Source organism: Rhinoderma darwinii, chromosome 5 (assembly GCF_050947455.1).
Source record: "Rhinoderma darwinii isolate aRhiDar2 chromosome 5, aRhiDar2.hap1, whole genome shotgun sequence".
In the NCBI taxonomy this organism is placed as follows: Eukaryota; Metazoa; Chordata; class Amphibia; order Anura; family Rhinodermatidae; genus Rhinoderma; species Rhinoderma darwinii.
Window position 1 is genome coordinate 308,444,514 of NC_134691.1, and position 9,589 is coordinate 308,454,102.

A 9,589-nucleotide genomic window follows, 5' to 3' on the forward strand; every position below is an offset into this window, starting at 1 on the left:
AGCAAGAAGCTGCTTCGCACAGTGAGAGGCTGGAGGGAAGGGGTAATCGTGTAAAACAGCCATATCTCGGGCTGTGGACCACCTACAACAGTGCTTCTGGTGGCATGACACAATCGCAGCTCCAGCTGTGACATAACCAGAGATATCGCCAGTTGAATACACAGTTGGGAATGGAAGCTGTATACTATATGATCACACTGTGTTGCTGGGCAGGGTAGGGGGAGAAGCTGTATGCTGATTGTACAGCGTCATACGGAAAACATTACACCGCCCAGAGTGAAAAGTCTCACCTCCTATTGGCTATTAGAGCCACATTAGCATATTTAGAAAAATGCTCATAACTTTGCAAATAAATGTTCTTGAAAACTAATCACACTGCAGTTATCAGCATCATAGCGCCTTTTAGATTAGTTAGGAGATAGGGAATTGATAAACAGGTGACAGTCTCTTTAAGTGTAACCTTTTCCGACAGATCACCCCCAATCTAGACCAGACTTTTCTTGTCAATTTGGGCTGTTTGTCGTTCTTGCCAAATTAAAAAACAGTAAAAGGGTGTGGTGGCACCCACAGCCCAACAAATTAATTATACTTTACCCCAGATAAGGGTGTAAACTATAGCAGCAGTCTACTCTAGCTGGTGTCGATTTTAGTCTGGTCAGGGCTGTAACAGGACAGGCTAACCTCATACTGCCCAACGCCCCCAAAATTTTTTGGAACTTAAAATAGATACCCACTGCTGTTCTTCCGCTGCCACCCTCCTGGATATTCTCAGGCTTCCACATCAAGCTGCGGTGCATACAAGGTCCTGCTGCTAGGCATCGTATTCCAAATACGGCAAGCAGAATAAATCCCTGGATCAACGTCCCATCTCTAGAAGTCTAGTACTCATTAGTTGTATTATATTTTTTAAGAAAGGCATTAAAGCCCTTCTTGAACTTGTTCAAATAATCAACCATCACAACATCCTGTGGCGTAGAGTTCCTCAGTCTCACGTCTCTTACAGTAAAGAATCCACGTCTGTGATGGTGAAACCTTTTTTTCCCTCTAGATGTAGAGGATGCCCCTTTGTCCTGGTTACAGGCCTAGGTGTAAAAAGATCTTTAGAAAGATCTCTGTACTGTCCAATTATATATTTGTTCATTGCATTTAGATCACCCCTAAGCCATCTTTTTTTTCTAAATTGAATAGCCCCAAGTTTGATAACCTTTTCTTGGTACTGCAATCCACCCATTCCCTTAATCATCCTTCTTTGCACCCGTTCTAGTTAAGCCATGTCCTTATACAAGGGTGCCCAAAATTGTACACAATATTCCATGTGTGGTCATGGATTTATCTATGTAAGAAAGAACTGACCTTTTTACATCCAGATGATCTGGAGAATCTGGAAGCATGGTAGGAAGAAAAATCTCTTGATTGATATTAGCTGATGGAAGTTTTGGTTGGAATCCTGGTACAGTTCTCAAAATAAGGCAATCAGGTCTGATTTTAAGGTAAGGATCCCTAGAAGAGAGAGCTTGCAGTTCTCCTACCCTTTTAGCTGAAGAAATGGACACTAAGAACAATGTCTTCCAGGTAAGGAATTTGGGACTTATATCTTGGATGGGTTCAAAAGGATGAGCGGATAAACATTGAAGAACAGTACTCAGATTCCATAAGGCAACTGGAGATTTTATAGGAGGTTTGAGGAGCTTAAAGGGGCTCTGTCACCAGATTATAAGTGCCCTATCTCCTACATAATCTGTTTGGCGCTGTAATGTAGATAACAGTGTTTTTTATTTTGAAAAACAATCATTTTTGAGCAAGTTATGAGCAATTTTAGATTTATGCTAATTAGTTTCTTAATAGACAACTGGGCGTGTTTTTACTTTTTACCAACTGGGCGTTATACAGAGGAGTATGACGCTGACCAATCAGTGACCAATCAGCGTCATACACTTCTCATTGTTCCAGCTCAGCTTCTTTCACTGCACAATCTCACTGGAACAATGGGCTGGAACAATGAGAAGTGTATGACGCTGATTGGTCAGCGTCATACACTTCTCTTCACAATGCCCACTTGGTCAAAAATTATCGTTTTTCAAAATAAAAACCACTGTTATTTACATTACAGCGCCGATCAGATTATGTAGAAGATAGGGAATTTATAATCTGGTGACAGAGCCTCTTCAAAGAGGCTCTGTCACCAGTTTATAACTGCCCCCTCTCCTACCTAATCTAATAGGTGCTTTAATGTAGATAACAGGTTTTTTTAAAAACTTTTAGTGTTTTTTTTAACTTTTCGCCAAGTGGGCGTTGTGAAGGAAAGCGTATGACCAATCAGCGTCATACACTTCTCTTCATTCATGCCCAGCTTGTTTCACTGCACAGCATGATCTCGTGAGATCATTCTGTGACGGGAACCTCTGAACTTTGGCATTCTAGGCTGATGCCATCACATCTATTTCTATACCGCTGCTACATTAGACTCCGCCCAAACCATGATATTTTTGCATTCTTGGATTAGGGATGGACTCCTTGTCCCTCCCTGCTTGTTCAGATAAAATACTGAGGCTAGATTGTCTGATTGCACAACCACTATGTGGTGATAAAGAAACGCCGCAAAGTGGTGCAGAGCTAAGATGACATGAAGCTCCTTCATGTTGGATGACAACTGTGCTTCTGGTAGTCATAGATGTTGAACAACCTAAGTGAGCCCCCAACCCTGTTTTAAGGCTTCGGCAGTTCGAACTAATTGAGGTAGTAGATTGAGTGACCGCCAACTGATGAGACGATTCAGAGTTAGGCACCAGGGGAGATGAATCAAGCGGTCTTAGCTTCTTGGAGACTTGTCCCACTGGGACAGAATCTCCAACTCCAAGCTTCTGAAGTGCGACCTGGCCCATGGTAGTGCATCCTGAGTAGAGGTGAGAAGGCCTAGGACACTCATTGCTGGTCTGAACTTTGCGAGCTGTAATCAACCAGTTTAATTTTTTTATTATGTTGATAATTCTCGGAGGAGAAAGGATGAGACATATGAATCGAGTTTATCACAAACCCCAGAAAGGGGCAGCATTACGTGGGGATCAATTTGGATTGTTTGTGGTTCACCAGAAATGGTAAGAGTTTTGAGTGTTATATCCAGATGACTCAGGAACTGTTCTCTTGAGGAGGCTCTGAGGAACCAGTCATCCAAATATGGAACCAGATATACCCCTTTCATTTTGAGGAAGGCTGCATCACTACCACAATTTTTGTAAACACTCTCGGTGAGGATGAGAGGCCACATGGGATACATGTGAACTGCAGATGTTTGACTGAGGAATTTCCAGGGGCAACGGATGATAGGCACATGTAGGTAAGCATCTTTTAGATGGAGTGTTGCCATCCAACCTTGAGGCGAGAGACCTCACCGACTCCATCTAGAATTTGGTCTTTCCCATGAACCTGTTCAAGAAAGTCAGATCTATTACTAGCCTCCAACCTTGATCTTGGGGACAGCAAAAACCCTTGGATAGAATTTGCATCGTCTCTGGTGATATGGAACCTCCTCTAGAGTCCCTTTGTCCACGAAATCCTGAAGCAGCTGTAGCATGACTGGATTGTCTGGAAAATTTTGTAAAAAATTGTTTGGGGGGAAAAAGACTAACTCCAGTGAGTACCCTCTTTTTATCGTAGATAGTACCCATGCGTCTGACGTGAACCGCATGCCAATTTATGAAAATATTTTGCAGACGAGCAGCCACTGGAGGAAGAGACATGGCATCATTGGTTATTTTGTCTCGGCTCCTCCAGGCGTCTTTTAACAAAAGAGGCAGAGGTTTGGCCTATTCTCTTGTTGAATCTACGATTCAATTTTGCATACGTCAGCTTCCCAATCCTCAGATAATGGTTGTCCACACTGAGAACATATCCTATGTCTAGCTTTGCTTGAGCGCTTTCCCCCTTGAGAGTTCAGCATCTCATTTCCTGACATGTGCAAATGAGGGAACTTTCACTCCACTGTAACGTCAACTCCTTATACAACTGCGTCACGTTCCCCTCCAGACATGCCACACAGAAAAACTCTGCAAAATTCTCTAGCCGCAATATGGCAGGACGAATTAGACACACCTGATCACCAGACCAGGTAGGTGTCCTTCAATGTCACTCCAATATACCCTTATACATATACAGGGGAGAACAACAGAGGACTCAGGGGATGCACTAGAGACCCACCTAGGATTCCACCAGCAGCCATCATAACATAAAATAAAAAAACCTGTTGTAAGAAAAAAACACATTGTAGGTATGTTCAAGGTGTGCTTTATACCATTTGCCTAGGGGTTTATAAGGTTGTAATTAAGACTAATTATGTATTTTTCCTCGGTCCTAGCTGGGAAGAAGCAGGTCATTAACCCATTGTGTGCTGCCTTTGGAACGATAGGGAAACTATGTTCTTGTCATGAGCATCTATACCTCTTTTGATAAATCCCATGATTTTATTTGCCTTGGCAGCAGCTGCCTGGCACTGGTTGCTAAAGTTAAATGTACTGTCCCCCAATATTCCCAAGTAGCAGTTTTACTCAAGTGTTTTACCATTCAATGCATAATTGTAAAATGTGTTTCCTTGGTCCAAGTGCATAACCTTACATTTCTCCACATTAAACTTAATTTGCCATTTCTCTGCTCAAACCTCCAGCTTCCCCAAATCCCTCTGTTGTATTATATTTTCCTCCCGTGTTGATTACTTTACAGAGCGCCTCTTAATAAATTTGTAGCATCTTGCTCCAACAGAAAGCTAAGACTGGAGTAAGACCGTCTTCGTAAACCTTCCTTATTGTATATTGGCTTCCCTCTTTGAGAAGACCAAGCTCCTAGCAGTCTATTTTCAGCAGTAGTGTTTTTGCAATGTATTGCACCAAATGCACTGGCGTAGCTATAGGGGTCGCAACGGTCGCAATTGCGACCGGGCCCCGAAGCCAGGGGGCCCCACGGCCCCCCGCACCACATCAATAAAAAGTTGCTATAGTAACTCGGGCTGCGGGCCCCTGTTACTATAGTAACATACTTTACTTACCTTCCTGGTTCCAGATCGCAGCGGAGGTCCTGACGTCAAGCGCTGTGCGCAGCGAATGACGTCACCACGCTATGCGCCGCGCACAGCATCGAGACGACAGAACTCCCGCCGCGGCCGAAGAGGAAGGTAAGATAGCCCTGACTGGCGGGGTCCGACTCCCGGGACCCGCCAATCAGCTGTTTTGAAGGGGCCGCAGCACTCGTACGAGAGCTGCTCCCCTTCATTCCGGTCACACTGTGAATCCGTGTCGGCGATTCACAGTGTGAGCGAGTAGTGAAATGAAGGGGAAGCAGCTCTCGTACGAGTGCTGCGGCCCCTTCAAAACAGCTGATTTGCGGGTCCCGGGAGACACATCAGCTATTGATGGCCTATCCTGAGGATAGGCCATCAATGTTTAGGGACTGCACAACCCCTAAGCCTACGATGTAGCAGGCTTAGGGGGCCCATGAGACAGGATCACAGATTGTGTGATCCTGTCTGCTGGGCCCTGTATCTAAGCCAATCACATGGTAGGCTTAGATACATGGCCCATGCGTGATCCTGTCTGCTGGGCCCTGTATCTAAGCCAATCACATGGTAGGCTTAGATACATGGCCCATGTGTGATCCTGTCTGCTGGGCCCTGTATCTAATCCAATCACATGATAGGCTTAGATACATGGCCCATGCGTGATCCTGTCTGCTGGGCCCTGTATCTAAGCCAATCACATGGTAGGCTTAGATACATGGCCCATGTGTGATCCTGTCTGATGGGCCCTGTATATAAGCCAATCACATGGTAGGCTTAGATACATGGCCCATGTGTGATCCTGTCTGCTGGGCCCTGTATCTAAGCCTACCACACTGTAGGTTTAGATACAGGGCCCCAACACACAGTAATCTTATACTGTATAAGATTACTGTCTGCTGGACCCTGTATTTAAGCCTACGTTGTGGTAGGCTTAGATACAGGGTCCCACAGACAGTATCACACATGGGCCCTGTATCTAAGCCTAACACATGTTACTAATCGTTTTTTGTGTGTTTTCTTACAGGTTCGGTCGTTGGACTACGGCAGATTCCAGGACTACTTCAGACTACGGCTTTTTTTTTTTTATTATCAATAAAATATTTTTTCTATGTCTTTGTGTTTTTTTTTAAACTATATTACTACCGCCTTAGTAATGGCCGCCGGCTGATTGACAGCATCCATTGCTAAGGCGGGGCTTAGTGTTAGCCGGTGCAGAGGCTAACACTAACCCCCATTATTACCCTGGTACCCACCGCCACCAGGGGTACTGGGAAGAGCCGGGTACGATCCAGTACCTGACCATCTGTAGTGATGGTCGGCTACTGGGGTGGTGGCAGGCTGGTATTATCAGGAGGGGAAAGGCCAAAAACAATGGCCCTTCCTACCCTGGTAATGCTAGGCTGCTGCTGTTGCTTTATTGTATCTGGCTGGTTATGAAAAATGGGGGGGACCCCACGTCATTTAAAAAAATAAAAATAATTGGAAAGAACGATGTGGGGTCCCCCCCATTTTTCATAACCAGCCAGATACAATAAAGCAGGCGCAGCCTAGCATCATCAGGGTAGGAAGGGCCACTGTTTTTGGCCTTTCCCCTCCTGATAATACCAGCCTGCCACCACCCCAGTGGCCGACCATCACTACAGATGGTCAGGTACTGGATCGTACCCGGCTCTTCCCAGTACCCCTGGTGGCGGTGGGTACCGGGGTAATAATGGGGGTTAGTGTAGCCTCTGCACCGGCTAACATTAAGCCCCGCCTTAGTAATGGATGCTGTCAATCAGCCGGCGGCCATTACTAAGGCGGTAATAATATAGTTTAAAAAGATACAAGCACATAGAAAAAATGTTTTATTGAAATAAAAAAACACAACCCTCATTAACCATTTTATTGAGAATAAAAAAAACGCCGTCATTGAAGTCCTCGTATCCGAAGTCCAACAACCGAACCTGTAAAAAAACACAAACACACAAAAATAATCAGTAACACATAAAGAAGCAAAATTATTATTCTTACCTATCCTGGGTCCAGCGCTGGAGACGCAATGTCAGCGAGCTGGGCCCTGTATCTAATCCAATCATGTGTGATACGGTCTGCTGAGCTGTGTATCTAATCCAATAATGTGTGATACTGTCTGCTGGGCCACTGTATCTAATCGTATCTTGTGTGATACTGTCTGCTGGGCCCTATATCTAATCCGATCATGTGTGGTACTGTCTGCTGAGCCACTGTATCTAATCCTATCATGTGATACTGTCTGCTGGGCCACTGTATCTAATCCTATCATGTGTGATACTCTCTGCTGAGACACTGTATCTAATCCTATCCATAGTTTATAGGGTCGTAGTGCTATAGATATGCTATGCTGTCTCATATACACACTTTTTTGGGGCAGACACATATGTATTGGGGCTATTTCCCTGACATTTTAAGCCCTGAGGGTATGTTCACACGGCAGCGTCTGTTACGGCTGTAATTACGGTGCTGTTTACAGGAGAAAACAGCACCGTAATTTCAGCCGTAATGGCATGTGCAGGCGTCTTTCGCTGCGTCCATTACGGACGTAATTGGAGCGGTTTTTCTATGGAGTCCATGGAAAACGGCTCCATTTACGTCTGAAGAAGTGACAGGCACTTCTTTGACGTGGGCATCTTTTTTACGCGCCGCCTTTTGACAGCGGCGCGTAAAAAAAAAAAATGACCGTCGGCACAGAACATCGTAAGACCCATTCAAATGAATGGCCAGATGTTTGCCAACGCTTTTGAGCCACATTTTCGGACGTAATTCAATGCTAAAATGCCCGAATTCCGTCCGTAAATAGGGTGTGTGAACCCAGCCTTAGTGACGCCCCCGGCTGCTAGTGCTGCATTGTTGGGTCACTTAGGAGACCCAGCGATGCAGCTGAAAGCTGCGGACCGTCGGCCATGAGAAGTTTGCGAGGGGGGGGGGGGCCCAGTAAGAATTTTTGCATCGGGGCCCATGAGCCTTTAGCTACGCCCCTGACCAAATGTATACACAGTTCAGATGGTGTGTAATGTAATATTGCTGCAGTATGTATGAACACTTCTTTTGAGGGGACAGGTTTGAAGGCAAGAATGGCCATTGCAAAGTTTGTATCCTGGAAGCTCACAAGCTGGAGCATGTCTTAAGAGAATGGTGCTAACTGCAAAGACCGCCCATGAGAAAGCCTGTGAAGAGAAAAACCGGGTCCCGTTCTCAGCAGTGGATCATAGCAGCCAAACGTCCGACAGGCCCAGAGGATGCACAAGACCAGGGTCGGCAGAGAAACCGCCATCAATATTGCGGCCTAATCCTCCAAGAAGCTGGGAAATAACGTAATAAAGCCCTCAACGAAAAAAAAAAAAGTCAGGTCAACACTCAGACAATCAGGAGTGCCTCTCTTAGAGCATAAAAGCTTTACCTGGGAGGGGGGGGGGGGGGTGCGCTAATTAGCTAAGATTATGAACCCTCTAATACCATCAGGGAGAAAGACTACATGACCATGACTGTGACAAGGATACCATATAGGCAAGGATTGGGGGGGGGGGGGGGGGGGTAGTTGTATACCCCTATACTCTGGCATCTTTGGGTGTGCAAAAGAGAGGGGTTACCTGTTTTATAACATCTTACTTATAGTAGGGTTACTGACTTGCCTCCTGCAGATGCTAATGTCTGGCGCTGGAGGAAGCGCAGCGCAGGATGCTGCCTGGTTTCCTAATACCCTGAGGAAGTTGATTAGGCTATCGACCAGAATTACAATCCATCCTGAACATAGAGAGAATATATAGCAATGAATGACAATTGATTGAGAAAGTTTGAACTTGATGGACCTAGGTCTTGTTTTTTTTTTTTTTTAAACATATGTAAGTATAGATAAGAAACAGTCACTTATGTTCATGGTTTTGCAGCTCCTTTCGTTAACTTGACAACCCCTGAATCACATTTCTATATGTATGCCATATATTTTAGCATTAGCATGCTCCCCATAGAAGTCAACTGAGCCGGAACAAACAAATGCGTATTTTATATCCACATGACAGATCACTATGCGTCTGCAAAATGGGAGAAAATACAAATGACTAAGCTTAAAAGCAGTTTTGGCAGAAGTCAGAAAACCTGCGAGTCTTGATTCTCCCACCCACAGAGTGACTGCTTTCATGGTATATACATGCACACACAACTATATATCCCCAAACAGTGTCTCCCCCTCTAATAAACTAACCTCACTTAGGAGACCTGACAGAGCGACTTTAAAAAACAAAATACTGACATAGAAACAGTAATAAATGCAGACAGACATAATGCCACAAGTCCCGGCCTGACCGCAGGTAGAATGACCCAAATTAATAGGTCAGTACGAGGACTGGCAGCTATATTCACATCACGTTCGTGGGATACGCTCAGCCTGCATGTTGTGTTTGAAATGTGCTGCCAAAAATATGCAACCTTATACCTATAGAGCTCCATACATCTACATTGCCTCCCATTGTGGGAAAAAAGCAACTTGTATGCGTATCTAGTTTTTAATTAAGTCATTATGAAACAGTT